The following is a 6,421-nucleotide window of genomic DNA, read 5'->3' as shown; positions in this document are numbered from 1 at the left end:
GTGTGTGAATGCAATGTACCTGAAAGACGTTAATTGGTGAACCAATTCTTACTATGTAAAATCAATCAATCAGTCAATCAGAAAGAAAATATAATTAAAAGAAAATTGGAAGTAAAAGAAAAGGAAAAGGATGCTGCGGCGGAAGCCTGGCGAGATTCCTTATGATGCTTGTGCGCGTCCCCGAGGCCCATCGGTCCTTCATCCAAGAACCGATAAACGCGGTGACCTGCGCCTTCACGGCATTTATGATTAATTAAATAATCCAGTCTGGTAGTTTTAAGAAGCGAGTTCTTGCATCCGCCCTATTCGAATCGGCGGGGCGGTGGAGCGCCAGCGAGCCCTAGGTCTCCCAGGCGAGCATGGCAGGACTGGAGGGCTCCCGGCAGGACGCATCGGCGTCCATCGGGACCCCGACGGAGGCGCCGGAGATCTTTCGGCTACAACGCCGGGCAGGTGGGGCTCGTTAGCCGTGGTAGGCAATCTGCCTAGGAGAGCAAACTCCGAACAACAAACCCGGGCAGGTGAGGTTCGTTAGCCGTGGTAGGCAATTCACCTAGGAGAGCAAACTCCGAACAATAAACCCGGGCAGGTGAGGTTCGTTAGCCGTGGGAGGCAATTCACCTAGGAGAGCAAACTCCGAACAATAAACCCGGGCAGGTGAGGTTCGTTAGCCGTGGGAGGCAATTCACCTAGGAGAGCAAACTCCGAACAATAAACCCGGGCAGGTGAGGTTCGTTAGCCATGGTAGGCAATTCACCTAGGAGAGCAAACTCCGAACAACAAACCCGGGCAGGTGAGGTTCGTTAGCCGTGGTAGGCAATTCACCTAGGAGAGCAAACTCCGAACAATAAACCCGGGCAGGTTGGGCTCGTGAGCCGTCATAGGTAATACACCTGGGAGCAAACTCCGAACAATAAACCCGGGCAGGTTGGGCTCGTGAGCCGTCATAGGTAATACACCTAGGAGAGCAAACTCCGAACAATAAACCCGGGCAGGTTGGGCTCGTTAGCGAAAGCAGTTCATCTAGGAGAGCACACTCCGATTATTAATCCGGGCAGGTGCAGGTCGTTAGCGTGAGCAGTTCACCTAGGAGAGCAAACTCCGATTACAAACCCGGGCAGGTGGAGGTCGTTAGCGAAAGCAATTCATCTAGGAGAGCAAACTCCGATTACAAACCCGGGCAGGTGGAGGTCGTTAGCGAAAGCAATTCATCTAGGAGAGCAAACTCCGATTACAAACCCGGGCAGGTGGAGGTCGTAAGCGAACGCAGTTCATCTGGAGAGCAAACTCCGATTACAAACCCGGGCAGGTGGAGGTCGTTAGCGACAGCTGTACACCTAGGAGAGAAAACTCCGATTACAAACCCGGGCTGGTGAGGTGCGTTAGCCGTGGTTGGCAATTCACCTAGGAGAGCAAACTCTGAACAATAAACCCGGGCAGGTTGGGCTCGTGAGCCGCCATAGGTAATACACCTGGGAGAGCAAACTCGAACAATAAACCCGGGCAGGTGGAGCTCGTCAGCCGTGGTGGGCAATCTGCCTAGGAGAGCAAACTCCGAACGATAAACCCGGGCAGGTGGGCTCGTCAGCCGTGGTAGGCAGTCTGCCTGGGAGAGCAAACTCGAACAATAAACCGGGGCTTGTGGTGCTCGTTAGATGTCGTAGACAATCCACGTGATAGAACACCAATGAAAAGGAAAATAAAAGGAACACCAGAAAAGGAAAATAATGTAACAAAACATCAAGAAAAGAAAATAAAAACACAGATCATCCACCTTCAGGCCCTAACATCTCCAAAATTATGGATGAGTCTTTTCTGGGGAGAAAGAGGCTCATCAGACCAAAGAACATCAAAAGTGGATGATATAGAAAGGAACACCAAAAAATGGGAAAAAGAAAAAAACATCGCAAAGAAAAGTAACAACAATAACAGAAGGTCAAGAAAAGTAACATACAAAGAAACATCATCCACCATTCATTTAAACTAACATCACCAAAATTATGGGTGGGTCTTTTCTGGGAGAAAGAAACTCACCCAGACCAACGAACATCAAGAGGATGATATAGAAAAGAACACCAAAAATAGGGAAAAAGAGCAAAAAAATATCGCAAAAGAAAAGTAACAGCAATAACAGAACAACATCAAGAAAAGTAACATACAAAGAAACATCATCCACCATTCATTTAAACTAACATCACCAAAATCATGGGTGGGTCTCTTCTGGGAGGAAAGCGGCTCACCCAGACCAATGAACATCAACAAGAGGATGATATGAAATAAAAGAACATCAAAAAGAAAAACAACAGCAAGAAAACAAAGAAAAGATAAAAGAAAAGAACAGGAAAAAGACAAAAGAAAAGAAAAACACCAAAATAAAATAAAACAAAACAAAAAAATAATCCAAATAAATAAATAAAAAAAAAAATACAGAATACATTAAATTTAACTAACTAAATAACTAATTCAAACTGGCTAACTATTAAACAACCTAAGTAACTAAGGGTAATAAACAAGGTACTATTGGACTACCTATTAACTAACTAACTATCAAATCATCTAACGATCGAACATGTCTTTGTCTGACTCTTTATCTATTTATCTGCATGGCTATCTATCATTATGTTTACCTATCCATCGTTTTTTTCTTTTTGCAGTTAAGGAATCAGCTCAAGGGCAAGTAGATAAATAAATAAAAAATCCGCATAAATAAAAATAAGTTCTATCTCTATATCCTGTATTTGTTTATTTGTTTATCTTATTTGTTCATCTTATTTATTTGTTTACTTATCTAGTCCGTCATCAGTCATGGTCAGTTCCACCTACGTTTTCCTGCCACAATTTTTTTTTTCATTGTGTAGTCCTTAGTTCGGTCCGACCTTGAGCTGGAAGGGAAGGACGGGGCAGGAGCAAGAAGAGGGAGGGAGGGGAGGAGGTAGGACAGAGTAATAGGAAGAATTTGGATTATAATGGTTCCCCCCCTCCCCTTCTGCAGCCAAAAAATAAAACGAAGAAAAGCGTCAAGTAAAAAAATAAATAATAATAATAAATGGTAGTTAACAATGATAAAGTTTGCTAAAAAAAAAAATGGAAATCGATGAGGTAAAGACTTGGCAGTTTTTTTTTCTTTTTTTTTTTTCAACGCAGAAGACAGAAAGCTCAAGGGCCAAAATAAGAGGATACAGAAAAAAAAAGATCGCTACGTCGCTGCTCCCCAATCTTTATCCTTTTGATTATCTGTGTCTTGAATGTGGCAGAGTAAGAGACTTTGTATAACTACTGATATTTGTACTCTTCCGGGTATACCCCATTCGCGATGCTCAATAATGATGATAACAGTATAGCAGCAAGTAGTACGCAGTAGCTAGCGAGGCGGCACCTTTTAGCACTTCAGTTTCCGTCACAACCTTACGGCACATTTCTTAAACTTCGTCGAGCGTTTAAAACTCATTCTCCGCTCTCTATTGTTACGTACTTTACAGAGAGAGAGAGAGAGTATATGTGTGTTAACCATTGCACTTAGCCATGACGCCAAAGGAAGAAAACTGAAGGTAAAGGTAAAGGCAGGTGCATACGCTATTCTTCTCACGCTATCTTCTCACGTAGTTGACTGCTCTTTCGGCCACCTCTTCGGATTCTTTACAGGAGAAACGAGTAGCGGGCTTTTTTTTATTGTTGTTTCCTTTTTGTGTGCCCTTGTGCTGTCTCCTTTGCTGTAAAAAAAAAAAAAAAAAAAGCTGTGTGTGGCTGCGGTAGGTACTCATCTCCGCACCGTTGGCCCTTTGAGCTTGTGGTAGGCAAGAACCTGTTAGTTACCGGCACCATCTGAGAGGGTGTTTAGTAAGGCCGGCAATTTTTACACTTCTAAGCGAGCAAAACTCGGCCCGGAAACCTTCCGGGCATTAATGATGATAAAATGCAATTATGATGTGAAGTGTAAACTTGTGAAAAAAGTATCTTTATATTTTTTGTATAATTTCAGGAGTATTTTTATTTGTATCTTTGAAATCTGGAATAGGAGTATTTTTATTTTTATTTGTATTTTTAGATTCAGGAATAGAAGTAATTGTATTTGTGTTTTTAGATTCAGGAATAAAAGTATTTGTAATTGTATTTGTGTTTTTAGATTCAGGAATAAAATTATTTGTAATTGTATTTGTATTTTTGGAATCCCGAACAAAAGTATTTGTATTTGTATTTGACTTATAAAAAATCAGTATTTGATCCAACCCTGGCCACAATACACACACACACACACACACACACACACACACACACACACACACTTCCCAAGGCCGAAACTTGTGAAGAGTGAAAGGCGAGGAGGAGATGGTTGAGGGAGGGCAAGAGGCGATAGTGTAGACCAGCACCGCAACCACACACACACACACACACACACACACACACACACACACACACACACACACACACACACACACACACACACACACACACTCCTGGAGGCCGAGATTTCTGAAGGGTGAAAGCATGCAAGAAGTGTCGAGGGAGAGCAAGACGCGGTAGAGTGTAGACCCATACCCCCTCCACCCACCCACCCACACCCACCCACCCACACACACACACACACACACACATACATACGTACACATACAAGTACATACACACACTTCCGGGAGCCAAGACTTGTTAGCGGTGAAGGTGAGGAAGAGAACGGAATCGAGGGAATGCAAGATGTGACGGAACGGAAATGTAATAAAACATACATACATACATACATACATACATACATACATACATACATACACAAAAGCACTGAGAAGCGTAATGGCCGTATTCTTAAACACTGCGGCGACCCAAAACAAAATTTTCCAAGGCATTCGTAGTAGACGTTTTGGGCATTTCTAGAGGAAGTTTAATGACCCTGGTGGTACTTTGACCCTTCCTCTGTACCATGAACCTAAGCAACACAATTAACAAAGCTTTCGTAGGCGTTTTGGGCATTTCCAGGGGTAGTTGAATGACCTTGATAGTAGTTTGATCCTTCTTCTATTCCATGAAACTAAGCATCACATTTGACAAAGCTTTCGTAGGCGTTTGGGCATTTCAGGGTATTTTAATGACCCTGGTGATAATTTGACCCTTCCTATGTATACCATGAACCTAAGAAACACATTTGACAAAGCTTCTATAGGCGTTTTGGGCATTTCTAGGAGCAATTTAATGACCCTGGTGATAGCTTGACCCTTCCTCTGTACCATGAACCTTAGAAACACATTTGACAAGACTTTCGTAGTAGGCGTTTTGGGCATTTCCAGGGGTAGTTTAATGACCCTGTTGGTAGTTTGACCCTTCCTCTGTACCATGAACCTAAGAAAAACATTTGACAAGACTTTCGTAGTAGGCGTTTTGGGCATTTCTAGGGATAGCTTATTGATCCTGGTGGTAGTTTGACCCTTCTTCTGAACCTTGAACGTGAAAAAAAACACTCATTTGTACCCGATTAATCTCCTTTTCGACCTCTGGAAATAATTGATGTGATAGGTGGAAGCGTCTGAGCTTACCGACTTCAGAATCACGGGATGGAATTTAGGGAACATTTTCGCTCGGTCGACTTTTCTTTAAATAGTTGTTGTGAAAAGGACGTAAAAGGCGGCTTTGTCATCTGTCTTTGAGGTGGTGGCGTCCTTTCATGTTGACCGAGGAGGAGGAGGAGGAGGAGGAGGAGGAGGACGAGGAGGAGGACGAGGAAACATGGAAACATGGAAACATGGACTAGCAGGCAGCAGAAAGCCTGTTGGCTCATTACTAGGCTGCCTGCGTTCAGTGATTCAATCAATCCGTTTGCCATAGGAGTAGCTTGCAGGGAAGGATTAAAGCACTTGTGTATCTACTCTTAGGAACGTTCAGTTCACTCCCGATGCAGCAAAGTGGCGATCAATGCGTTTCTTGAAGGAGTTGATGGTCTCTGCGCTAACCACTTCTGCAGGAAGGCTGTTCCAGTGGCGAACAACTCTATTCGAGAAATAACTCCTGCCGATGTCGGTATTGCATCGCTTTGCTTGAATTGTTTTTCCGTTGTTTCTTGTTCTCAGGTTGGTTTGTAGCGTGAAGAGTTTGGAGTGATCAACGTTGCTGAGCTTGTTCAGGTACTTAAAGACTTGTATCATGTCTCCCCGCAGGCGTCTCTTTTCCAACGTGAAGAGGTTGAGTCGCTCGAGTCGCTCTTCATAGGGCTTCGTCCTCAGTGATGGTATCATCTTCGTGGCGCGGCGCTGTACTCTCTCAAGTAATTCAATGTCTTTCCTGTAATTAGGAGACCAGAATTGCACGGCGTATTCCAGGTGGGGCCTTACCAGCGAATTGTACAAGGATAACATAACTCCCGGCGTCTTGTATTCGAAGTTCCTCGATATGAACCCAAGCATTGTATTGGCTTTCTTACAGACGGACTTGCAGTGTTTTA

General features: G+C 43.5%; 2 long non-coding RNA genes across 2 annotated transcripts; one reads left to right on the top strand and one right to left on the bottom strand.

The window, feature by feature from the left end:
• Nucleotides 1-421: 421 nt before the first annotated feature.
• Nucleotides 422-1,028, bottom strand: LOC126980653 (uncharacterized). The gene is made up of 3 exons (XR_007733443.1): nucleotides 960-1,028; nucleotides 758-893; nucleotides 422-553 (listed from the first exon to the last, which is right to left on the bottom strand). It is a non-coding gene; the product is annotated as an uncharacterized LOC126980653 (long non-coding RNA).
• Nucleotides 446-1,253, top strand: LOC126980652 (uncharacterized). The gene is made up of 3 exons (XR_007733442.1): nucleotides 446-589; nucleotides 928-995; nucleotides 1,122-1,253. It is a non-coding gene; the product is annotated as an uncharacterized LOC126980652 (long non-coding RNA).
• The last annotated feature ends 5,168 nt before the right edge of the window (nucleotides 1,254-6,421 follow it).

The sequence above is a fragment of the Eriocheir sinensis genome, chromosome 44 (assembly GCF_024679095.1).
Source record: "Eriocheir sinensis breed Jianghai 21 chromosome 44, ASM2467909v1, whole genome shotgun sequence".
In the NCBI taxonomy this organism is placed as follows: Eukaryota; Metazoa; Arthropoda; class Malacostraca; order Decapoda; family Varunidae; genus Eriocheir; species Eriocheir sinensis.
This window is presented reverse-complemented; position numbering and strand designations above follow the sequence as displayed.